General features: G+C 37.5%; 1 long non-coding RNA gene across 3 annotated transcripts in view; it reads right to left on the reverse strand.

Annotated features, from left to right (window-relative positions):
• Window positions 1–5,688: 5,688 nt before the first annotated feature.
• The window catches only part of LOC121288578, a 53,868-nt gene continuing 33,757 nt past the window's right edge, over window positions 5,689–25,799 (reverse strand). Inside the window, exons 1-4 of one of the 3 annotated variants that reach the window (XR_005945379.1) lie at window positions 16,539–16,599; window positions 10,866–10,990; window positions 9,778–9,895; window positions 5,689–7,607 (exon numbers count right to left, since the gene is read on the reverse strand). This is a non-coding gene — a long non-coding RNA (uncharacterized LOC121288578). Of the gene's footprint in view, window positions 7,608–9,777; window positions 9,896–10,865; window positions 10,991–14,539; window positions 14,705–16,538; window positions 16,600–25,799 lie in introns of those variants that run through there. The other 2 variants (XR_005945380.1, XR_005945381.1) reach the window with 2 other exon arrangements.

Raw genomic sequence — 25,799 nt, forward strand, 5'->3', positions numbered from 1 at the left:
ACTACATTCTATCCCATGCCACCTAACATGCATAAAATTATCTTGTTTCAATTAAGCAAATTTAAAATTACTTCCAATTTGAAAACATTAAATTATAATTCTGAATTTCATTATTGTCCTATTTTGAATAGCTTGAAGAGGTTTTTAAAGCTGATATTACCAATTTAAATTGATAATATACAATTCTGGTAGACAATACATTCTTTAGAAATAAACTTTACTACAATACCTCCCCCTTTCCATTGGTTATCACAAAATAAGTAAAAATCTATTTAGCAGCCTTATTAATTAAGGCAAAATTATCTATTATAATTGATGGCCTGCAGCCTTCTGTCTACAATGTGAAAACTGTATCTCAAACTAATTTATAGGACAAGTTTTGACTTTCTAAGAAGCTGCATATGAATCATGTAGGCAGATATTTACATTATGTAAAGAAGTGACATCACTAGTTTTCTGTTCAAAATGAAAGCAACTCACGAAAGGCGAGAACAAAACCTGGAATGAAATATAATACTATCTGCTTCCACCCACAGAAAACCTACAAAACCATTTTTGTCACAAGCTTTTTTTTAAAACTTGAAACGTAAAGAAAACCTGATTTCCCCTGCTATCTACATTTCTAGGGTCATGCTAGGACCATGAGCTAATACCACCATTTTGTATATTGCAGCTATGTGTGGAAAAGCAAAATGGCCTCCAGTGTCCTGAATACGACAATACTAATGAGTACCTTTCAAACTACAACACCATAACCAGTCACGAATTGGAAGCATTACTGGTTCTGACTTGCACAACCTCCAGCAATAAAACATTTAACATTAAATTTGATTTTAAGGGTTTTTGTAGAAGACAACATGCAAACAATCAACTAATTCTTCAAGAATTGCAATTATTTACTTTTAATCTTTCAGTCTCAGAGAAAGATCTATTCTGTTTACAAATCCTGGCAGGCTAGCCATGCTTTTATAACATTTTTTGTATTTTTAATATTTCGTTTTTTTTGTTTTATTTTATTGTAATAATTGCTATTTGTTGTCTTAGCGTGTCCAAACAAAATCGTATTTTATCAAAAAATTAATAATTCAAAACTGCTCTAATCCTTTGGGAGAGGCTTTTTTTTGAGTGTCACAAAGACCAATTTTATTAATTTACAAGCCATGTATCATTACTTTGACAACATTTTTCAAATTCAGAAGAAAAATAGCAATGGCAACCATGATCTGAAAGTAAATAAAATGCTTTCAATTCAGATTACAAAAATGTACAATTTTTCCTGAAAGATAACTAAAGGTTCTATCTAGTTTAACTGCAGCTTTTAATTCACTTCTATCTGTCATATGAAATAAACATTGGAAAAATGAAATAATCTAAAAAAAATACATTCTGGCCATTTACATTGTGAGTGTACATATATTCTTCAATAACGCTCATTATTCTGACTAACCTGTAACTCTCAAGTTTTATATTAAAAATGGCATGCAAATGTATTCGCTGCTTAGACACATACTTGTCTCAACATTTTTTTTATCTGATCACCCTAAGAGATAATGTTCATGTTAATAAAATTGTACTAGGGGAATGGCTAAAATTACCTGTTTAATTGAAATACCTAGCAATCAATACAAGCAAACAGACTTCAATATATTATCACTAGGCTAACCTTAAACATAAGGTGCACAAACAGAGACACATTACCTTGAAATGTCACAACCAGAAAAAGGTAGCTCATTATGCTCAAAAGTGAATTTGGAACCGAATTCATCAGATTCTTTTTTTAAAAAATAAAACTAGTCTCAACAGTTGGAATACATGCCTTGTGGGCATATTTTGTAAATGTAACCTGAACTGCTGTTTTTTTAATATATAATTAAGTTTGTGTTGAATTGTGAAAACATCCCATTTATATTTTCTATAAGAAATATTAATTTCCATGATTAAAATAGAATATTAATTTGAAATTAAAAAGTCCTAATTACTGCCACACTGCCAATATTAAACTTTTGCAACTAACATAAGAATTACAAGAAAACTTCAAATTTAATACAGAATAGATAAAATACACACACACATGCAATTGCTTTAAACTAAATTAAGAACTAATAAACTAGGTTAATTTTATACTGCCTGATCCCTTATTTATCCAGTCTCTACTAGCTGATCTAATATTTGTGATCACAACAGCTTACAAAGGCCAGACTTTGGCAATGTTTTGTTCAGTAAAGGGGAAAGTAAAGTACAGTAAGTAGCGAACATGGCTGTAATCCAAAGCCTTCAAAGCAAGGTTATCTTTGCATTAAATATTACATGGATATAAATTACTGTATACTCTTCACAATTACTGTACCAATTTTCTTCAAAGATGTGCACAAAAATAAATTACCTTGGAAACAAGAGGTATTTATCCTCTGTTCCATAAAAAAGGAAATTACAGCAATTCTATTACTGCGTGATTTTAAACATATATATCTGTGCTTTTGGAAGGATGAACAAGAGACATTTGATTGTGAGATTCAAAAAACAAGGATGCATGACAGACTAACAAATTAAAAGAATGAACAAGCTCAGTAACTGCTGAAAATGGAAGTGATGAATGGGAATGCAACTTCTAGTAGCAGGTTTTCATTTGCCACTTGCTATTAAAAAGTATAAATGAAAGTAAGCAAATAACAAAGAAAGCTTTCCCCCTAACAATCATAATTTTTAAAAAAGTTGGTACTCACAAAAACGCTATTCCAACAATTTAATTATTTTTTTTACAGTTAAAGAAACTAATCTGATAACCTCCTCCTACACGCCCTCTATTTTGGGAAGGTCACTCAATGACACCTCCATGACCATTGCAACTCCTAACTGTAACTCGATGTTCCTCTTATTTGTTGAGTGGCTAAGACTGCCTTTTCTCCACAGCCGATTCCACAGTATTTACTGTACATTTCATACAAGCGATGTCCTGGGTTTGTGTTAGACAAGAATTAGAGGGTAAAGGATACACTTGCACAATTATAACATTAATTTCTTCGCCTAACAAGATCCTCATTACTTTAGCTGAAAAGAAAGTTACAAAGCAAAAAAAATGTCTTTGTCTAGCTTTTAAATACATTAAAGTTTCAGTTTTGGAAGCCATGTTTAGCTTCATTTAACTCAATTATGGTAGGGAATATTTCATGCCGGAACTTTCTGTACTTGGTTGTAATCCTAGTTCTATAAAAGGGCAAAGGGTACCTCCCATGTGCATTAACCCTTGAACTACACAGAAGTGCGAGAATGATTCATCAATTTATAAAGGATAAAGAATCTTTAAAAGCAAAATGACTTAAGAGACTGAAAAACAAAAGTAGTTTCATTAGCATACTCAAAGAGAACCTCAAGCCTCGTTCAATTTTTAAACAATGAAAATTTGAACTTACTTTATCAACCATTTTGCAATGAATGTTCACAGCTTTACCAGTGACAATTCAGAAATACAGACTACATGATAAAACATCAAGACAAGAGTTTGTTAGCTGAACCCACTGCCCTGTTACTATTTTATCTATGTTTGCTATAGCTTTCCAAGTAGAAAAGGAAATGTATAAAAACTTAAAGCCAACTTGCCTGTAAAATAATCGTTTTGAAGTGAACTTATTCAAGAACATGACTCACTGCTCCCGAAATTGCTCTCTCTACAGCTAATTAATTTGCAAGTACTAAATTTTGGCATATCAAATGCAAAGGTTAGCATAAAGGAAACAAAGCCTTGTGCACAGATACCAAAGGAAATTTTTAAGCATGAGGGAAAGAAAGGCATGGGGGAAAGATGCCAGGAAAGCAGAAGCAGAGAAAGATTGCGTGGGAAGGAGAAAACACCTGTAATCTTACCGTCGTGAAAGGCATTACAAAGCGTGCAAAGAAAAAACCTCAATTTCCCCGACTCGTGAATAATGTGGCTTCTCTGGTCATTTTGAACCCTTGAAATATAAAACCCACCTAATGGTTGCCTGGCTACAGCCTTCATTTAGTTAATCATCAGCATTATTACCAATGTGCAGGCCTTGGAAAGAAAGGAAACAATGAATAAGACATGTAGAAAACAAGAAGTATAGCCCAACTCCTCCTCTGTTTAATACTAACAATTAGACACTGGTATTACCTTTGCTTTACCCACCCCTTTCAGCCAACGCCTGGACAAGGTTCAAATAAATTCAAGAATGTTTAGGTAGTACTAAATTCTAGGTTTTAAATGATCCTACCAACATGAGCAAAGATCTCCAGCTCCACTGTGGAATGCAATTTTGATTTGAAGAGACCAACCTGTTAGTTAACTGTGACTGAACCTTAATCAATGGTTAGCGATTGTGTAATGGACAAGGCAGATGAAACACTACACCTTATCTAATGCTCAATCTCCAGAGTGTTACCTGGAGTCCATGGGGACAAAAAAGACCTGTTTTCTTTTTGTCCCAACTGAATAAGTTGCACTGCTACTTTGGGACTGGAGACACTGAGCTGCTTATACACCACACATATTAAACAAAACAAAAATTACAGGGACAGAATTTACATGTCTACCAATACCTAATGTGCAAACTAAAGAAGTCATTCAAATCATGCTTTATGCAAATATGAATTTACTATGTTGCATCAGAGAGGTTCATAAATCTTTGGGCATCCACAAAAATCAAATAGAATTACTGGAAATGTTTTTGTGGAAACAAAAATCTATGTGCTAGGTGATTTTTAAATAAACAATAACACCATCACCAATCAAACTTTTTCTGATGAATGCATTTAAATTCTTCAAATGAAATTTAACCTGTAATTTAACTCTAGTGTTATTTGGTCCCATTATTAAACCTCGTAGTCCTGGAAACTAATATGGTAGAATCTAATGAAAAGAATGCTGTGTTTGTTTAACTTGAAACTTTTTTTCAACAGGAAAAACAAAACAAAAGCTATAAATCTAAGGCACTATGTTACTGGTCTCTCTCGCTCTCTCTCTCTATTACATATATTGCTAAGACATGCAAAGAAAAACCCCACACAAAATGGCTTCTCCTGCCTTATCTCCAAAACATCGATGTTATCCATTACTTTCGTCACTATCTTTCTCCACTTCAGATTTCTCATTTTTTTAAAACCTCAGTTTGGATAAATAACAATATAGTTGTTTTATCCTCAGCAGGTGCAAATAGGCAGTACCCCTTAAACTTTTGGGGAGAACGGATGGTAACCAAATTGTAGCTTCCTAAAATATAGATAAGCTGTTTTTTAAGCTAATTATACATTTAGTGCATAGAAGGGGCAACACTGGACTAGATCTGCACTTGTTCATTTAACCTGAGAACAAAAGGACCCATTCTTTAGACCATGCTATTTTATTGATTTACAACATAGCAAGCATTGATATAAATGCATCACGATTATGTCTCTACAACTGATTGATTTATTTTAAATTACGTACCTAAATAAAACACTTCTTACTACTGAATTTCAGCAGCATTATAGCTTGCTCAGGATTTTAGAAAACTTTTCAAAAGTTGTGACTTTTGAAGCATTTCAGTCTAAAGCCACTTATAGTTTAAACAACTGGTAATTCAGTTTTCAGCACCAAATACCTACTTTGCTAGTATTTATGTTACTTAGTTCAAATAACTGGGTAATTCATTCTTTAATTGTTTAAAAAAAACACTCCGAACTATCAGTAGATTGTATGTGGAACTAAATTTTACAAATAGCTGACGTGAAAATAAAAATGTAAATAGCTTAACTTTAACAAAGTGCAATTTTGTGTTATTATGGGAATTAGCAAATCAAATGAAAATAATAAATTGCAGTCAAATATAGCTGAAGCAACAGCTAAAACTAATAATCTATCAACATTACGTAAAAATATTTAGACACATTAAAATAAAATATCAACTCATTCTACAAATGTTTTTTAAACTATTTCTGTCGAAGGTCAAGATATTATAATTTCTACAAGCATCTCTACTCGTCTGGAACACTATTAAAGTCTTCACTGGGGTAAAGTGGAGGTAAATGCTTCTTACTCATCCAGTAATAAGTTGAAGGATTCAGAATTTTTAAAAACTCACATATCTAAAATTGTGACAATAGGTTCTATTTACAAGGCCTTTTGCCCCGTTGAGTAAACTCATCTTAGTTGAGCAGTTTGGGATAGCTAGATAAAGAAACCAAGAGAACATTTGCATCGGGAAAACTAAAATGCTCTTCGCAACCATGAAGTTGAACAAAGAAATTGCACCTTTGAGCTCGATATTGTGTCTAGTCTAAGGTACTAGCTTACCAAGGTAAACAGAAAGGTAGTATTCTTTTGTCTGAAGACTTTAGAACTCTATCTCATACTAAACAAGTAACAACAAGCCAAGCTTGGAGTAGGGCCTCAATCAAGACAATCCAGAAAATTCATCCAACAGGACAAAAACAGAATAGATTTGAAAGTGTGTTTTTAAACTTGTTGGTAAATAGCTAAACATTAAATACTTCTCAAAAAAAACTATGGTACTCCTAAAGTTATGTTTGAAAATTAGCCAAAAGTTTCAATTTAATAAAAGACCTACTAAAACAATCTTTGAGTTCTCTAAGCCACATGTTCAGTACTGTAGCCTTCCTTTTCTTATATATGTCTGCCCACATAAAAACAATATGAATGGATAAAAAGCTGTCCGAACCTCCTTGGGAGAGCATTTTACGTATATGCAACTTCTAAGAAACAGTAATTCCTGAAGCTGCTGACTTCAAAGGCTAAATGAGGCTTTACTTTCAGATCTCCATCCTTGGGTTTCTCCACGCTGTCTTTACCTGCCCCGACTGGTTAAACTGGTTGAAAGAGACACGTTTCAATTCTTGTGTCAGCCTTTTCCATCTAACAGATACTGACAAGAGACTGACACTACTTACATTATTTCCCTACAGTTACAAAATAATGCTCAACGCTACCGAACAACTCACCAAACTAAGAATAAGAGGTTTTTATTCTACCAGTATTATTTCCGCTTCACAACTGACCTCCTAGTTTAACCAATATACCTACATGTCAAGGTCAGCAAGACGATGAAACAAACAGAATGCTTTAATTCTGTGCCTGCAAGCACTTTAACCTTTCACTCCACAAATGCTTCAAAAACTGAAAACTTTCACAAGTCATGGCTTTCACGTTGCAGCAAAGATGATTTTCTTTGTTGTCTGATGACTCCACTTGTTGATTGGGAAGAACTTCGCAGATGAATTCTCTGCAACTTAATAGCTAACAAAAAGAAACCATGACGCCTCTACTTCAAAACTATTCAAAAATAAATTTAACAAAAGCAACTCTCTGTTCTCCAACTTCACATACAGAAACTCGGAGGCAATCGAAGTGATGTTGCTCGAACGAGGTGAAGAAGCAAAGAGACAGGGGACGTCGAGAGAGTTTCTACTTACATGCAGCTCCCACCCCTCCCCTGCGCAGGTGCATTCTTTACTGCAGACCAATCTGCTTTGCCTTTGGCCGTTGACAGGTGTGTCTTTCAGTACAATGATAGGTCAAAAAGAATCTCATTTGCGTGATGCTCGCACGATTTCATGAGAATGGCTCTCAATTTTAGAAATTCCAGACTCTTTGCCTACATTACCAGAAAAACATGAAAATAGGCAGGGGAAATTTAGAGTAGTTTGTACAATGGATATTAAAATTTAATACAATATTTTTAATTCTTTAAAAAATTGTACAGATAAAGGTTCTCACTCAAATACTAAAAAACCCAAAAGGTTTGATAAACAAAAAAAAAGAGTTTTTAAAAATAAACTTTTAGTTCAAGATAGCACAAGTTAAGGATGTTTATAATTGTAGCTATCAGGATAACTCCAGAATGTCTTAGGTGATACCAATAGCATGTATGATACATCAAATTCCAAATGCTAAAAAATAATTTTTAGATTGGTTAAACAGTTTTTTTTGATTCATACGATGGTTATTTAACACTGCATATTTAAAAAATAATTAACAAGCATGTAAATGACACACACGAGCACAATACAAACACATTGGTCACTGAAGAATTTATAAATTATTGAATTTTCAGTTCCTTATATTCTACATACTATAAATCAATAGTCTTCTCTCTTCCCTTTTTCTAAAAGTCTATTATTTAAGATTGTGAAGAAGTTCATAAATTCTCTACAAACACCATAATTTTGCGCTTTCTATAATCTTTTATAATGATGAGTTCAGACAGCTCAAATGAAACAGAAACACTAGGAAATTTGATCTTTTATTTAAGTGAGTTAACTTACATTATTACATCACAAGTACTATGCCTAGAACTGCATTTGTTTGCAGATTAGGGCTTGGCCACTTTGCATTCCCTGCTGCAAAATGGCTGCTACAGTGTCTTCAAACTTTAATTTACCTGAAACTGTACTTAACCCATATTAACATTGCTTTTTGCTGCATAAACCATGCTGGAGCTTCTATATGAAAGTCAAGTTGATCTAATAGAACACTATAACTAAACAGGCACATAAATTAGCACACAGGTAAAACAAAGGTGCGTTCCCTTGAAATAAACGGGTTCTTATCTCACTAGCAAAAGGTTCAGCCGCCGAGTACAAAAGATGCTGAGAGGCTAAGCACACAGCAGTTAGCGAAGTTCAATGTATGGTGCACCAAAGCAATTTCTGAAGTATGCCTTTATCAACCATTTTATTACTGCACAGTTAACTGCCAGTGCTTTATATTTTAAAATAAATATTTATTTGGGCAATTATTGCAGATGAAAGGCCCTACAATGATTATAGCTTATGAATAATTTATTTTCACATTAGCACAGATGCAACTTTTATGGTAATTAATGCACAAAATGAGTTGTTTTCGGCATGTGGTATGTTTCTAGTTAGCAGCAAAAGTGTGGATCAACAGAATATTAACTTGCTACCCAAACTCTAATGATGCAAAGAAAAAAAGGCCCATGTGCCACACGTATTTTCCATAATTGACAGCAGGTGCTTAACTAGACTTGTTTTGTTCCATGCTGCATGATTACGAAAAAGATTAAGGAGATCACAAAGAATAATTGGAGTTTGACAATTTTTTTCCCGTCTCTTTTGAACATGTCCTTGCCGGTATACAGTTAAGCTGCCAATCATCTTCTGCAACAGAGTGGCCATTATGCATGTGTGATCCTTGGCACCATGTTGGCAGGCTGTTCAATTATTGGAGATGGACATCACAACCAAACTGAATCTGTCCTTGCCCAACATCCACTGATACACATTTCCAGAAGGGGGCACTGGGAGCAAACATGAGCAGAAGCCCTGGCTTTTTTCTCCCACCTTATTCAGGTGCAACCAAGGCCCATTTTTGGAATTCCCCAATCTACAACCATGCCACCTGCCCGAGCTGAGTTCAACTAACTCAGCAGAAATTGGACATGCTCTTGGTCTGTATGGCCTTGCAAAATTCCGTAGACATTTTCTCAGATTGGTTGGTTGGTTTGGGAAGCACTTTCACAGGCAAAATTGAAAAGAAGTTAAAGAAAGTTCTGATGAAAGGCCATTGACCTTTAGTGTTAACTTTGTTTCTCTCTCCACAGTTGCTAACTTCAATGACGCATACTAAAAATTTGAAGTGGAGAGCTAAGATAGTACATGCTAGGGAGCAGTGGTATGTTATTGTTACAGAAAGCATAACTACATTTTATACATGTTGCAGATAATATAAGATCTAAACTAAGGTCACATGCACATGTCTAAAGCTTCAATTGCATTGATGTCATTAAAAAGATACTAACGTACTTTAAATAAAGAACCAGTTATGCACTGTAATATGATGTAGATTGAAGCAACAGGCTGGCATAGAGCCTGCCACATTTGAGGTCTTTGTTCCTTATGCATTGCTCTGTTCTACATGTGCCTGCAAGAGAGAAAAATGGTTTGCCTCATAATTGCACTGATATAAGGAACATCAACCTGAAAATTGAAAACACTTAGTGGTAAAGAGATCAAATTGGGTAATCACATTTGGCCACCTTTGCTAACTTGATGACTTATATTAATATGTGATCAGTGCAGTAATTTGAAGAGTTAACAGGAAAAAAACATGCCGTTAGAATCTATTTAATCTATTTTTTACTTTTACCTGAGGGAGGGAGGAGATTGGCATAAGATATTATACAAAAACTTAAGCTGGAAAAATATAAAACTGTATTTACAGTGTGGGTCCAATTTCTCTTGTTAAGAAATGCAATTGATTACCATGCTGTAGACTCTAGAATATCTGCCCATTATCTTTAGATGGTTAGATCTCAGCAGCACAATGGGCTGCCAAAAAGTAGGCAATGCAAGTTCAATTCCAAAGTCTGCTGATAGACAACATCCATTACACCAAAACAAAAATACCCGGAAAAACTCAGCAGGTCTGGCAGGATCTTCAGAGAGGAACACAGTTAACGTTCCGAGTCTGTATGACTCTTCAACAGAACTAAGTAAAAATAGAAGAGAGGTGAAATATAAACTGGTTTAAGGGAGGGTGGGACAAGTAGAGCTGGATAGAGGCCAAGTGATAGGTGGAGATAGTCAAAAGATGTCATAGACAAAAGGACAAAGAGATGTTGAAGGTGGTGATATTATCTAAGGAATGTGCTAATTAAGGGTAGAAATCCATTACACCACATTTGCATGACACCTGGTGGAAGGCCAAGACCAAACAGTGGCAGTGGTCATAAAGAGGTAATTTTTCGTATCCTCCATGGCCAGAGGCTAGGGAAAGAGTGTGTAGAATAGTTTCGCTACAAAATGCTTAATCTCTGGATCATAGGTTTGGGAATAATGAGATATTGTCTAGCCATCTCCCTTTTTTAAAAAATAAACTTGCAACTGCATACCATTTCTGTTTTTAATTCAGATTATTTAGAATAGATTCAGTGATGCCAAAAGCTTGAAGAGAATTTTGTTCTTGCCCACTGAGGATCTTCTGTCTTCCACACTGAACTAGAATCCAGCAGAGCATCTGTGGAAAAGGGCACATTAAGCAAGGTTCAGCAAGGTTTGTAAGCTGCGGCTTTTGTGATGTCAATTTGCAACACCTTAACAAAAATAGTAAAGAATAGTAGTAAGGCATATAACTACATCTTAAGATAACTAGATTGTTACTTGCCCAATTTTCATCTGTGACTTTTTCGCTGCCATATGTGCATTGCAAATAACACACATGAAAAAGGTCACAATACAAGAGGAAAATGAACTTGTGATATGTTGTAAGCAATGCAATTTAAATGTTTAAACTGCTAAACAGAAACGAGCAGCCTTTGTGTAAGCCTGCCGCTTGTGAAGGTGACTTTCCTTAGATTTGATTCCAGTCAGTATTGCTTTATTTCTGAATCTACTAGGTGAGCTGACATTCCCTCCAAGTAAATGCTGGGACAGCTGAAACCATTGTCTTCAGTCCTGACTACAAACTGAACCAGACTGCCCACAACCTTGGTGACACATTTGACCCTGAGGTGAGCTTTCAACCACATATCGCAAAGGCCACTTATTTCCACCTCCATAACATTGCATGACTTTGTCCCTGCCTGCCTCAGCTCACCTTCTGCTGAAATTTTCATCCATGTGCTACGGAGGTGTGTTATGTCAAACATTACATTTCGATTTCATCGGCTGGGCTCATGTGGAACTTTTTTAAAATGGTAGTTACAACTGTTAAAAACAAAGACTGACTTATGATGGCTGCCACAGGTCACCTGCCATTTGGGACTGCAAATTGGCCTAGCTTCTGGAAGCTTCTAAAAGGTGGGTTACAATACATTCTTGTGAAATGTCAGACCTGTCTTTGTCAGGGCTTACCTCAAAACAGCAAGGACAATAAGGCCTCATACTTTCTTTCTCTATTACTACCAGGTAACAAAGGAGAATACATGAAACTGGTTATGCACAAGGGAAGTCCAAAGGACTCCTAAATGCCTCTATCGTACATTGATGGTTTTGACCATGGGAGGTAGAAACTCCTTTGTTAACATGAATAGACTGTCAATTGTTTTCCATCGTGTATAACTGAAACTCCGATTTTTGAAAGCATTTTATTACAAAAGCCTGCTGGACCCTGCATGCTTATATCATACTGTGGACAGCAGACGGAGAAATTCTAAAGAAAACTTCAAATTCCAAACCAGCATTTCCAGGAGGAAAAAAACCCAGGACTACAGCTTTAAGGATGGTCTCAGTTATGAACAAGAGTGAAGGACTCATAATCATTGAACACTTTATATCTTTGCCTTTTATCACTGAATGGTAATTGGCCAAAAGTTAATCTTCTCTACTTTGTAACTTGTATTTTTGTATGTGGCATGTGTATGTGGCGATGGTTGGGACATGTTTACACCTTTTTTAATATTTTAATATCTTTACCTCGGTAGGTTTTTAGCACAAGAGAAACTATTCCCTTATTTGTTTAAGCCCAAGAAAGCCTGTCAGGCTGAGTTCTTTGCAATCAGCACATAAATAGTTGAGTACATACAAGGATGAGTACAGCGTAAATTTCAAAATACCCTGTTACAATCAACCGAGGAGTGGGCAAAAAGGGGGTCACTTGCACCCGACATTACCTGGTTGTAACACATGCCTTTGTTGCCTCTAAACTTGACTATTCTAACACATGTTTGGCCAGCCTCCCATGTAAACTTGAAGTCAATCAAAACTCTATGTGAGTACTAGCTTGCCTCAAGTCTCCCCCATCAACTCTGTCTGCTGACTTACATAGGCTTCCAGTTAACAATACCTTGATTTTAAAGTTCTCATCCTTGTTTTCAAATCCCTCCATTGTTTCATCTCGCCATTTCTGCTCCAGTCCTACTTGTCTTTCAAGCATCCCCAAATTTAATTACTCTACCACTGGTGGCCATGCCTTCAGCTGTCAAGGCTCTATACTCTGGAGCACCCTCCCTAAACCTCTCTGCCACTTTACCACTTTTTCCTCCTTTAAGACACCCCATAAAACCTACACCTTTGGTCAAACTTATAGTCATCTGCTCTAACATCTCTTTACATGGCTGGGTATCAAATGCTGTTTTATAATGCTCCTCTGAAGTTCTTCGAGACTTTTTGTTTTACATTAAAGGTGTCAAATACAAGTTGTTATTGCTATTTTAGACAAGGCAATGGCAATCACTTACTTAAGCCTGAGTGGACAAAATTTCCAACCCAATCTCATCTTCATTTGCACTTTCCAGTGGTAATCGGTAGCACTGTGGGTGTACACCACATGGACTGCAGTGGTTCAAGGAGGCGGCTCAGCACCATCTTCTCAAGGACAATTTGGGGTGGGCGATAAAAATGTTGGCCTAGCCAGCAACACCCGCATCCCACAAAAAGAGTTAAAAAAAACATGGGACTGCAATCAGGACTGGGAACCCACGCTGATTTTTCTATCTCCCAACTTATGGGTAGCAAGGCCAACTGTATGGTCTGAACTACCATCCAAATAGCTAAGATAAACTAACTGAACACAGATTAGGAATAGAACCTCAATTCTTCTGGTCTGAGTGGCTCAATACTATACTGAGTTATGCCTTTGCCAATTACTGTAGATCATTTAGGGGCTACATTTCTTTTCTGTTTATAGGCAGAAAAAAAAGCTCTTATCATGTCATTAATTATGGATTCTTCTGCCCTCAAGTGCAATATTTCAGGATTTGGTTACAAAATAATCTTTTGATGGCAAAACAATTGAAGTTAAAGAACCTCAAGATTGAAGGATTCTCTTTACTCTTGCATTTCCCAGAAAATAAGGCCTTTCCTTCTCTGAATGAAAAGACCAGCTATCCTTGGTTTAACTGTTACCCTCTTATGATTATCAGACTTGAGCATAATTAAATAGAAATCTCCAAAATTCAGAATTACAATTCTGATTTTCTAATCATTTCAGAGTATAAAATTCAGATTTGGATTTTAGGATTGGCACTCATCATTGAACTTAGCTGAAGGTGGGATTTGAATTTTAAAATTCAAATGATTAACTGCAACACTCTGGTATACAAATGATCAAAATGGTGATTGCCACTGGTTTTAAGTGACAAAAAACATCAATAATATTTGGCAATATAGGGACGCTTTTATATGCTGATATACATGGCCATGATAAAAGCTTAAAAAAAAAATTTTTTTTGCTTTGATAACACATCTTGTATTGTTAAACTGCCAATATATTTTGGCTTTTGCCACTGGCATGAATGGAGAAATAACACCTGTGGCTAAGTACTTGTGCCTATTGCCTTACTTTACACTCTGCAGCAAGTTATTGATGCTCGGGATTAGGTACTGGTGTCACATAAGAGCAGGCAACTTCTTCATCCCATCAAGCAAAATAACCCTAAAGTATAATGCACTACAAGATGGTTTTAATGTGGCATAAAGAGAAAAATCTATTTAAACTTCTCCTGGATGAGTCTTAAATCCAAAATGCCAATTCTCAAAATGATTTGAGAAAGAAGTTTGATCAATTTTCTGCTTTTGTTTTCAAAATTAGTAATTCAAGTGAAATTATGTGATATATTACTCTTACCTGAAATGCGGATAATCTAATCATCTTAAACGGAAGAAATTGTTCATGCTATGGTTCAGAACAGCTGCAAGATTATGGCAATCCCATTCACACTCTGTACTGAGCAGAATAATTCCTATAGTTGCCCAATGAAGAAAAGTAATGCTCTCAATCAACATGACCACTAGTACGCAGGCCCTTCCTCCTGTCCCCCAGTCCCAGAAACCACAACCAAACAAAATACCTCAACACTCTGACCCACATTCCTCTCAGCTTAAGAGTAGTTATAAAAAGTTACTTCAATGCATCGATTAACTCACTCAGCTAACACTATGAAATTAAAATATACAATGGCTTCGTAGGTTATGCAAAAGAACACTTGGATGTACAATGGCTACGTAAAATATACGTGAATGTACTTTTTGAGAATTTAAGAAAAAAGTAAACATAAGTTTCAGGATACTTTACCAATTTAAGTAAAAAAGACAGTTTATCACAATGTGTCCTACATAGATGAAAATGATAGTAAGTTCACAGATAACACAATAAAGCACTGTATTATCTGTATTTAATACTTACACTTCAAATGAACTTTGGCTCATGATTTTTTTTAATCCTAGGTTGTGTCTCATTCACTGTAGAATGTACCACATAGCATGCAAAACACTTGGCTCTAGAGTTCTTTGTAGTTATCAGAAACTCAAAAGACTTTTGCTGATAGGTTTTCTAATTTATGATAATGATCCTAATTTTGAACTGCTCATTGTGTAATTCCAGTCAATGCACTGAGGTATCTCAAGAATCCAACCACCACTGAGTGACAAAATGTGCCTTATATGCTGCACGTCTGAGAAAAACTGTCTTTTCAAACAGTTTTTATCTTTAATTTTCTATTTCACAACCTCACATCAGTTTACATACTGTTGATGTATGCTTGCAAGTATTTGCATGAGCATGCGTGGATATAATGATAGTTGTACAAATTATTATTGCAGTGCTACAAAATTCAAAAAAGGGGTAACAAAGTTTAATTTTTCTTCTATTTTGTTGAACACCAGTTAAATTGTAAGCGTGCTTTCACTGAAAGTGATGCTGCAATTCTGGACTGGCTGCTCTTGCTCTGATTTTTATTGCAACATAGATTCAGAGCAAAAGTAGACACAAGTGCCAATGGATGGCGAGTGAAAAAGTTGAATTGTGACACGAGTTGTGCCTTAAGTTGAGTGCACAATGCTCAATAGCTGAAATTTCCAATATTAGGGGAAGGCTAATAAAAGTCAGCAAAGTAGAACCTCCGTTGCTCACTTGTACAGCTTCCAATGTTGTAATGTAAGGTACACATATGAAAGCATACACTTCCCACTAAAGCATTCACATTGAAGTGCATTTTAAGTTCCAAACTTAACTACTGTTGCACTCAATCCAACCGGAATGCCATAAAACATTAGATAAACTGTCAAACTTCTGTTTGAAACAATTAATTAAAATCTATGCTGCATTTCAGACCACTTTTATTTTCAGTCTATTTTAACCCTTTATGTTCAAACAACGTACGTCAAAGACTTCAGCAGAAAAACTGGCTGTAAGGAATACAGCAGAAATGGTAAATATTACAAAAAAACTCCTTCATCACAGATCACCAATAAAGGGTCAGCATTCATACCTAACATACGATACAACAGATAAATACAGGTTAGCCAAAAAGTTACGCAACTATTTTGAGCCACTTATGTTAAAAAATACTGCTGGTTAATTCCCTTAATGATTTACAAACATACTGCAAGAACAGTATTGAAATAGTTAAGGATGAAAGCCTTCACAGTTGACTCAATGCTAAGCATGCCCAAGCAATCAGCAAAGCAAACAAAATGTTGAACTACATAGCCAAAAGCAGCAGAATAAAAGTCAATTCTGGTCAGATCACACCTTGAGTACTCCATCCAATTCTAGTTGCTGAGACAAAAAGAAGTATTCACATACTGGGGAGAGTATGGTGAAGAACCACTGGGTTTATACTAACCTAAGTACGAGACATTCTTGATGTATGGTGGAATTCTTAATAAAGGTTAACTAACAACAGTAAGTGATTGTGTGTGTGTATTGTGAAATAATGTTTGGTTGAGTAGGAGGAAATGATATGGCCAATAAGTACTCTACTCTGACAGGATTTAGATAAGACTGTATTAGAAAGCATAGGAAATTGTAGGGTGAGTGGGGTTACTGGATCATAACTTTGGCACCACAAGTTGCTAGTGGAACTCTCCATTGCTGGCGTCAGTAGCATGCTCACAAGGTTATAGCCAAAATAGAAAAGCAAAAATATTTGGATGTTTATATATGGGCTGCAATAAAGGTTGTGTTTTGAATCACAAGCATAGGTCTTAATTACAGCCATGGCTCTCTAGGCAGCACCCTGAGTCAGAAGATTGCTGGTTCAACTCCCACTCCAGGGGCAGAATTTTCTGATCGGCCTACAGGGCGGGCCCTACAGGATGACGCATAAAATGACGCGTGATGATGTCAAGTGTGTGTCTCGGACGTCCTCGCGCTCCGTAGTGATGTTTCGTTCGGCAGTTGCGTGCCTGAGTCGGCTGCGCATCAGAGTCAGCTGCGTGCCCGCCGATATGTAAACGGTCTGTTAAGGCCATTAAGGATCTATTTAAAGTTATTCTAAATACTACCTGTCCAATCTTAAAGTTGGCAGGCAGGCGAAAAAGCCAAGCGGCCTTCGCGTTTTTCAGGAATCCTCATCCATGAGCAGGATGAGGTTTCCTAAAGCGTTTATTAAATAAATACATTTTCATAAATTTAAAAACATGTCCCAACTCATGTGACACAGTCACATGAGGGGACATGTTTAAATACATTTTTACACATTTTATTTAATAATTTTATTGTCGATTCAATCTCCCTGAGGCAGCGCCATGCCTCAGGGAGGCTGAAGCGCTCTTTCAATCGCATGCGCAAAAGAACGCTGGCCCCAACTTTCCCTCCACCCCCTGTCCACACAGGTAGCACTACTGACCATGCATTATGCCGGGCGGACTTTAATTGGCCTGCCCACATAAAATTGCGGCACGGAGTCGATTGCGGGCAGGCCAATTACCTCCTCCTTCCATGCATGACTTTTCTTCTGTCACCACTCGACTCCGTTCCTCACCCCGTCCAGTCCCACCGAGCCCACCCACCATATGAAAAATTCTGCCCCAGGACTTGAGCACAACAATCTAGTCTGAGATTCCAGTGCAGTATTAAGGGATCACTGCACTGTCAGGGGTGCTGTCTTTCGATTGAGACGTTAAACTGAGACCTTGTCTACTTTGGCAGGTAGATGTAAAAGATCCCATAGTCTACAATTTATTAAAGCCAAAATGGTCATTCATATTAAAAACTCCTCAACCAAAAAGGAAGAGAACGGAGATGCTTAAAATTAAAGAAAATTTAACTTAAGCAAATATAGTGACGCTCTTAATTCATCACCTTAAATTGCCTCCACCACAACCATCACTAACTGTTTTATAAAAATAAATAAGACTTGCAGCCATCCCAGAGAACTTTAGTGCCAGTGAAATAAGTTACTGAAGTGTGGTCAACTAATGTAGGAAAAGGAGGAGTCAATTTGCACACAGCAAACTCCAACAAGAAGTAATGTGTTAATGACCAAGTAATTTTTTTTTTTTGGGGTCATTTCTTGGAGGGATTAAGATTGGCCACGTACAGGGGATAACTCCCCTGTTCTTTTTCGAAATAGTGTCATAGGATCTTTCAGCTTTGGCACCAACGCAGAACTGCACATAATTTGACCTATTAACACTTATCTCAATTATCTTCACATTTTCAGCATTTAGCTCATGTTTTAGATTGGAGTTTAGATATGGCAGGAAACAGTAAGTGGTATAGATTTTCATGTTGAAAACATTCAGACAGAAATACAACATGTTGCGACCTCTGATAATTTTAGAGAAGCTTCTATTAGTTAGTCTTATAACGAGTGTCTAAAAATCACAGACTCTGAATAATTGAAGCAGATATTTATCTTCAGTTTCTTTTGGAGAAACTTCACCAAAATGGGCAAGGGAAGTGACATAAAGTATGTCTGATCACACCTATGCACAGTTCATTGTTCTAACTGAGTCGTTTCACAATCAGTCCATAAAGGACATCCTCCCAAAATGTACAATCATTGCGCCAGCCTCAGGTGAAACCACCAATGTTTTTAAATTAAAAAAACAGTTGTTTCTTTGTCATTTTGAAGATATACTCAAATAGCAATAATAGACATTATTTATGCATTGGCTTACCCCCTATTCTCTGGTATATTAGTCTAGCCTTAACATCTTGCCTACTTAGTCACCTCTACAGCTGTGCTTCTCATTCTATTGAAAGCAAAGATTTTTTTAAAACAATTTTTCAAGCTGAAATTCTCACTCTGACACCTTGCTAAAATATATCTCATCCAACTCCCACTCAACTTCGAAAACAGCTGCTAGGTGGATGTAAGTAAATACATCTTGATGCAATAAAAGCTCATAAACCTTGGGAGAGTGAACATGTGTGACATCACATTTTTATCCCTTCAATGATAATGGAAAATCTTGATAATTTTTCCAAGTACCTGTATAGGAGTTAAATAATAATAATGCAACATCATTCAAAATGGTCTTGGTGTCCCAATAGCATAGACTGCTAATAATTCCAACAAGCAAATGATTATATTACTTTCAGTACGTTTATCCAACTCCGCTACAGGGAGCTACAGGGTACAACTGTTTGAATGTGCACCTACATTTGGCCCTTGCTCCTCCCTCTCCTAGTCAGCTTCCAATTACAGTTGCACATTTGAGTGGAAAGCATATTTCCTTCAGGAATAAGTAAGACAAATAAGATCAAACAACCCATTAAATCACACACTGCTCCTGGCAGCCAATGCAAAGTTGACCTTTAAGGGTTGGGAGCATGTTGTCTTGTCTGTTCATCTTTTGTTAAGGGGACGTGGTGAAGCAAAATCTACAGATGAGAAAATAAGAAAAACTGACAAAACTGCTCAGTTAAAAAATAAATGATATGCTTGAACAATTCTTACATCTTTCAGATGAGGATGCAACAAAAATCTGTAAAATTTCAAACATACTCATTGAAATAACAACTTGCATGTTTTTTTTAAACCATATTCCTCCCAGTGAGGTGTCGTTTGAGGTGGTGGACAAGAAAGAATGGGCACAAGCAGGAACGAGACTGGGAAAAAAAGTTTGTGGGTGGGCATAAAGGCAAAAGCAAGGCTGAAGCAGTAAGTGCTTAGAGAGGCAGTTCATCCTAGAATGGTTGTTGTCCTGTAAGCATTTTGCCAATAAAGATGCAATGGAGGGGTCAAGCAAGGTGGTAGAGAGGTGGAGCTGGGTGTTAGCAGCATACATGTGAAAGCTGACCCTGATTCAGAGGTTGATGTTGCCAAGCAGCTTATAGGCTGGGACAAGAGAATTGAGGAAAAGACCAAAGATAGATTCTTCAGGAACTCCAGAGATGACAATGCAGTGGCGGGTGTAGCATAAAGGGTTAGCAGATGGGATATGAGAGAGAGAGAAAGAGAGAGCGAGAGGGAGGAGAGAGAGTGAGAGGACGCGAGAGTGAGCGAAAGCCAGACAGCAAGAGAAAGCGTGGGAGAGCGAGAGACAGCGAGGGAGAGAGACCAGCCCCTAGAGTCCAAGGTAGAAGGACGGATCTAAGAACATGGTGGCAACCATGGAGATATCAATGTAAAAAACATATTAGAATTATCGAAGGAACTATAAAGTGAGGAAACGTTTGAAAGCAGCTTGAAAAATTTTGGTGGAAGGAGACACATTGGAAAGAGGTAACAATAACCGCACCTGGTGAGCAGTCCCTGCCCCTGCCCCTGCCCCACCAGTTTGAATGCCTCAAGGGCCCACAGAGAGGCCAGCAGTGGGAGTTATGGAAATGCCATTTTCTCCAGAACCTAGCAGCATCAGGCTTTTATGAAAAGGAGCCAAAGCTTCAAGTTAGTTCTTTTCTTTATGCAGTAGAACCAGTAGCAGACAACGTTCTCCAAAGGCAGGGGGTGCAGGGGTTCACTGCGGACTTTAAGTCCATTCTTAAGGCCTTTGACACCTAACTTAGCCTGAAGCAAAATTTAGTAACTGAATGAGCACACTTTAACCAGCACTCACAACGATCTGGGGAATTGACTGAATTATTCCTAACCGACCTATGTTGGCTAGCTATTCTTGTAGATATGGGGCACTGAAAGAGGAGCTAATTCGTGATCGCATTGTCATGTATGTCTGGGATAAAAAACTCTCCGGCTTTCTGCAAACAAAAGATGTTCTTACTTTGGATCAAGCCTTCCAGTATGCAAGGCAAGCCAAGCTTAGAGCATTCAATCGGGCTATAATTAGGGCCAACTCAGAGGCTTCACATGTCTCCGCAGATTGGGTAGGCATACCGGCAGTGGCCTCACCCATACAAAAGCCCACCAAACCGAGTGAAAAGGTGAGCAACTTCATGCCAACGGCCATTTTGAGAAGCTTGCGTTGTGGTACGAAAACCCAGCATAGGACCCAAGATTGCACAGCAGTGGGCACAGAATGCTTCCAGCATGGCAGAACTGGATATTTCAAGCATTTCTACTAATATAGCTATTTTAACCTAAGTCGAAGGTCAGCAAGTATTTATGAAACACATTCTTTCCAACAAATGGAAATTCAAGAAAAAGATGAAATTAGAGTTCCTAGTGGAGGAAAATAGTCTAATAGAAAAACCAGGTGATGCTCATCATTTGAACGACTCACTGTCTTTCATGTAACAATCTTCAATATTTAAAAGCAGTGGGAATTCAGCCTTCAGAAGCCGAGGAAGTTTATACATGCCGCAGTAAGTTTCTTTCATTCACAGAGACACCATCCACTAGACCCATGGCACACATGGAAGTTATAAATCTCTCAATTCTTTACAAAGTAAGGCGAGAGGTAGCGGATACGGAAGGCACTGCAGCTGATGGTGACCATATCCATGAAGACCTGCTAGACCTGAATTAGCTCTTCCTGGAGAGTGATGAGGAAGAATCCTTTGTGGTACTGAACGATCTCTTGGAGGTTGAGGTCCTGCAGAATGATTAGTCTTTCCCATTGATGGATGCACCTTATGAAGTCTTTGTTGTCTTTTTAGAAGAATTATCTGTGCTTTTAGGGGCTGAAAAGCATTCTGATCTTAATTACACTGAACCTACCAACGTATTGCCTACTTTATTTCCTGTCATTCAAGAGGAGTCTTCCACAGAGAATGTCTTGCCTGTGGCCAGATTAGAGTCCATAGAGGTTCAGGTTGTCAAAGAGCTGGTACCTTCCAAGGGTGAAAGTCAATTCACACCCATACTTCAGTCTCAGCTGAAAGTCTTCTTCCCTTCAGAGGTGGAGGTCAGTGCCAGAAGCTGTGGCAGAATCTTTAGCACTCCTGAAGTTGCAGAATCCTGTACAGCAATCTTGGCCCCAAGTTGATTGTCTACAGGAAATCTGTCTCATTGCAGAAGATGAGGTGGTCTGGTCTTGTTGTCTCCATATTCTCAGCAATTTTTCCCATTGTACAAAATTGCTCCACTATGGGCAGAGAGAATTGTGGCTCTATCACTGCCTACAGAAAGTAGGCATCCTTCCCAAATTGTCATTGGGAAATCATCGCGTCTTCTTTTCCTGACGGTCATATAGGAAGTTGATCACTTTTTCCTTCATCTAAGTTCATTGAAATCTCTGATTTTCAATGCCTTTTCAGTTTTTGATGCAGCAGTCAATGACATAGATGTGATAGTCTTCCTTGGAGCTGAAAATCATTCCTCTTCTGAATCTTGTGCCCAGAGTCCTTTGAGGGAGCAACAAGTTCCTCAATGTCCTCAGTTCTTCTCTTCTAGTCCCAGAGGTTCTAAAGGTCGATTCTCTTCAGTCTTCTCCTTTGGATCAGTCTTTCGTTGAAAAATCCTCACTGCTCTTGCAGTTCAGTAATCCTGCAAATTACACTTTGCTTCTCAGTAATGTTGTCAGCCATGCTGATGAAATGTTGCCCTATTCTGCAGATAATGACATCCTACTAGAACCACAAGAAAGCCTTCATGCCTCCAAGACATCTTTCTTAAGGGCTGAGAATACTGTGAGAGATTGAATCCCCCAGGATTTGATTTGGGAAGAGGATGAGTAGGAGTTGGAGTTGAGTAGAATCTATAGTTGTGAAAAAGAGAGTTACAGAAATGCCCCAGAGGGCTGTGGAAGCTCAGTTGTTGAGTATGTTCAAGACTGAGATGGACTACATATTAAAAAATAATGTAGGAAAAAGGTATTAAAGTAAAAGATCAGCCATGATCTTACTGAATGGTGGAGCGGACTCAAAAGGTTGAATGGCCTACTCCTGCTCCTATTTCTTATGTTCTTGATATAAATAGTTAAAGACATAGGGCAGGATTTTTCAGTCAGCATGCAGGCGTGTGCCCAACATGCCTGAGTGTGAAACAGTCCGTGATGGCTTTGAGCGAGCATCCCGACATCATCGCGCACAGAGAACAGAGTTAAAAAGAAAAGTTTTTTTTGAGTAGGATAGTGGTGATAGCAGTTTTGATGGGGTAGTTTAATCCTACAGATCACCCCATGTTTTGTCAGAGTTGACCAGTTTTATTCCTTTGGCTCCTGCACTTCAATGCAGGCCTGAACATTTTCCAGGTTGTCCCATGATCTATCTTCCATTTGGCCATACTGTTCTCTGTGCCACTATTCTGTTCCATGGTTGCTACTTTTAGGTCAGAATTTTATATTCTTATTCCTTACCTAGGTAAAGCAAGGGAATGTTGCTTCTCTGTCAGTTCCACACAGCAAGTGAAAAGACTATTATCATAATGTTAAATGCTAATGGTATAGCAAATAGGGGCTTTTCATTTGCTCTAAAGGGTCTGGGGGAGTCATGTCTTGTGGCAGATTTCCCCTGATTTCTCACCGGAGAGGACCAAATTTTGGTACCAACAATTGAAAACAGCAGCTGGGTTGGTTGGGCAAAAGAGCAGAGACACAAGGAGAATAAGAGTCAGACAGATTGTTGTCAGCCTTATCCCAGTCACTGCCATGCCCCGTCAGATTTTTCCTCCACAAAGCTGAGTATAAACCTTCCTTGTGTCTGTCGAAATACAGCTGTTATAAATAGATGGAGATTACCCTTATTCTGTTTATTATTCTCCAAAGAAAAATTGGAAATGCTCATGTGGTCACAAAGATACTGTAGTGTGGTGAAAACATTTAAAAGGATATTGTTCAGTCTAGCAGGGAACACCTACCTTAAGTGTAGTGCTCTTCTCTCATTTTATTAAAGCGGTTTCCAATCTATGATTGTACCTTCACCCAATCTGTCTGAACATATATGAACTTAGTTCACAGGCGTGAAAGGATGGCAACCCAGTTCACTGATGTTGTTAAAAAAAATCTCAAAAAAGTTGGTTTTTTGGTGCTTTTGCTGAGCACCTGCACCCAAACAAAAGAAAGTCATTAATACAAAAGCAAATTACTGCAAATGCTGGAAATCAGAAATAAAAACAAAAAATGCTGGAAATACTTAGTAGATCAGGCAGCATCTGTGGAGAGAAACACAGTTAACATTTCAGGTCGATGACCTTTCATCAGAACATTATATATTATAAAATGTTACTGTCTAATTTGTTAATTCGTCTTTCATTGACCTGCTGTGCATTTCTAGCATTTTCCATTTTCTATTGTTTTCTTCAATTTACTGGTACTTCTCTTCCAAAAATGCCCGAAGTTCTGTTCCTTTCTTTCCAATGGGTTTCATTTACCTCATTCACCTTCATTGCTAAATGTTAAACTATTTTTTTCTCTCTACAAACGTTGCTGTGTTTCTCCAACATTTTCTGTTCTTCTTTCATAATGCTACTAGACATTTGTTTGGAACTAAGAGTTATTCAATCGCATGTCAGTTATACTCATTGATGGAATAAATGTAAACCATATATTGAGAATTATGCTGAAAAGTGCACAACAATTAAGCGCTTGACAAACAAACTAAAAAATTCTATGGAGCAACAGCAAAATGGGAGAGGTGATTTGGCAAGCAGAGGAGGTGAAATATGGGTCCAGAGTCTGTCCGAGGACAGGGATGAATCCTACCTCTCTGCTGGGTTTCTTGTTATGTCAGCATGACTCAGGAGGCATAATACAGACAATTCATATGGCAAACTAGAAATGGGTTTTGAGGGTAAATCAGACCTTCATTTGACATTATTAACATGAAATAACTTATATACATTGTGTTTGTTGAACACCAATCTTATTGCATCATTAACAGAAAATAGTTAAACCTTTTAGCAGGTAGGGAGGCAACAATGTTAACAGGGTAATTTTAAATAGAACCTGAAAGCTTTAGATCTACCACCCTTCTGGTAAAAGGTCAAAATCAATTCAATGCTTTGTAGCAGACTCTATGATCTAATGAGTTAAATAGACTCATAGTACTTTAAAAGCACCATTGTTGATTGACAAGTTAGCCTGAGCCATGAATGAAATGTTGAAGGAAAGACCTGGCATTTGGCTTATTGATTTCTTGTTGGTTGCAGATAAGCCAATGCGATACTGCAGGGTAGTTCACGCTGCATAAGCAGTTGGAGCGAGTGGTGTTCGAGAGGTTGAGGAGAGCAGGAGGAAAAATGTACTGGTCGCATGGATGTAATTTGAGACTTTGATTATGGCAGAAGTGGAAACCTGACTGGAAAGATCCAGAAAAGATGGGCATAGATTTAGAGGGTGCAGGATGTGAGGGGAGGCTGGAGTGGTTTGCAAGGGCAGTACAACTGAGAATGTTTTTCTTTGAGCAGTAAATGCAACATTTACGTAAAGAATACAATTGTGCCTTCAAAACTGTGAGCATCCAGAGAACACCAAGAACTGAATGCTACAATTCTATCCAGGAGGGCAAGCAGCCTGCATCAAAAAGTTCAATCTGCGTATGAACATAAGGCTGGCATGTAGCGTATGAAAAAAAAGGTGAAAAGCTTAGACATGCCTCTTTTTTCAGCAATACTAATAAATCTGATCAGCTACATAGCACTATGGAGAATGGTTACAGTTCACACCACTGTCAGAAGGTGGAGTTTTTACTATTCATTCTTGGTATGGGGGCACTGCTGGGGACATCCCTAGTTCACATAACAAAATGGCTTGCTAGGTCACTTCAGATGTCATTAAGAGTCAACCATGTTAGTCTGGGACCAGAGTCTCACATAGGT

The sequence above is a fragment of the Carcharodon carcharias genome, chromosome 15 (assembly GCF_017639515.1).
Source record: "Carcharodon carcharias isolate sCarCar2 chromosome 15, sCarCar2.pri, whole genome shotgun sequence".
Lineage (NCBI taxonomy): Eukaryota > Metazoa > Chordata > Chondrichthyes > Lamniformes > Lamnidae > Carcharodon > Carcharodon carcharias.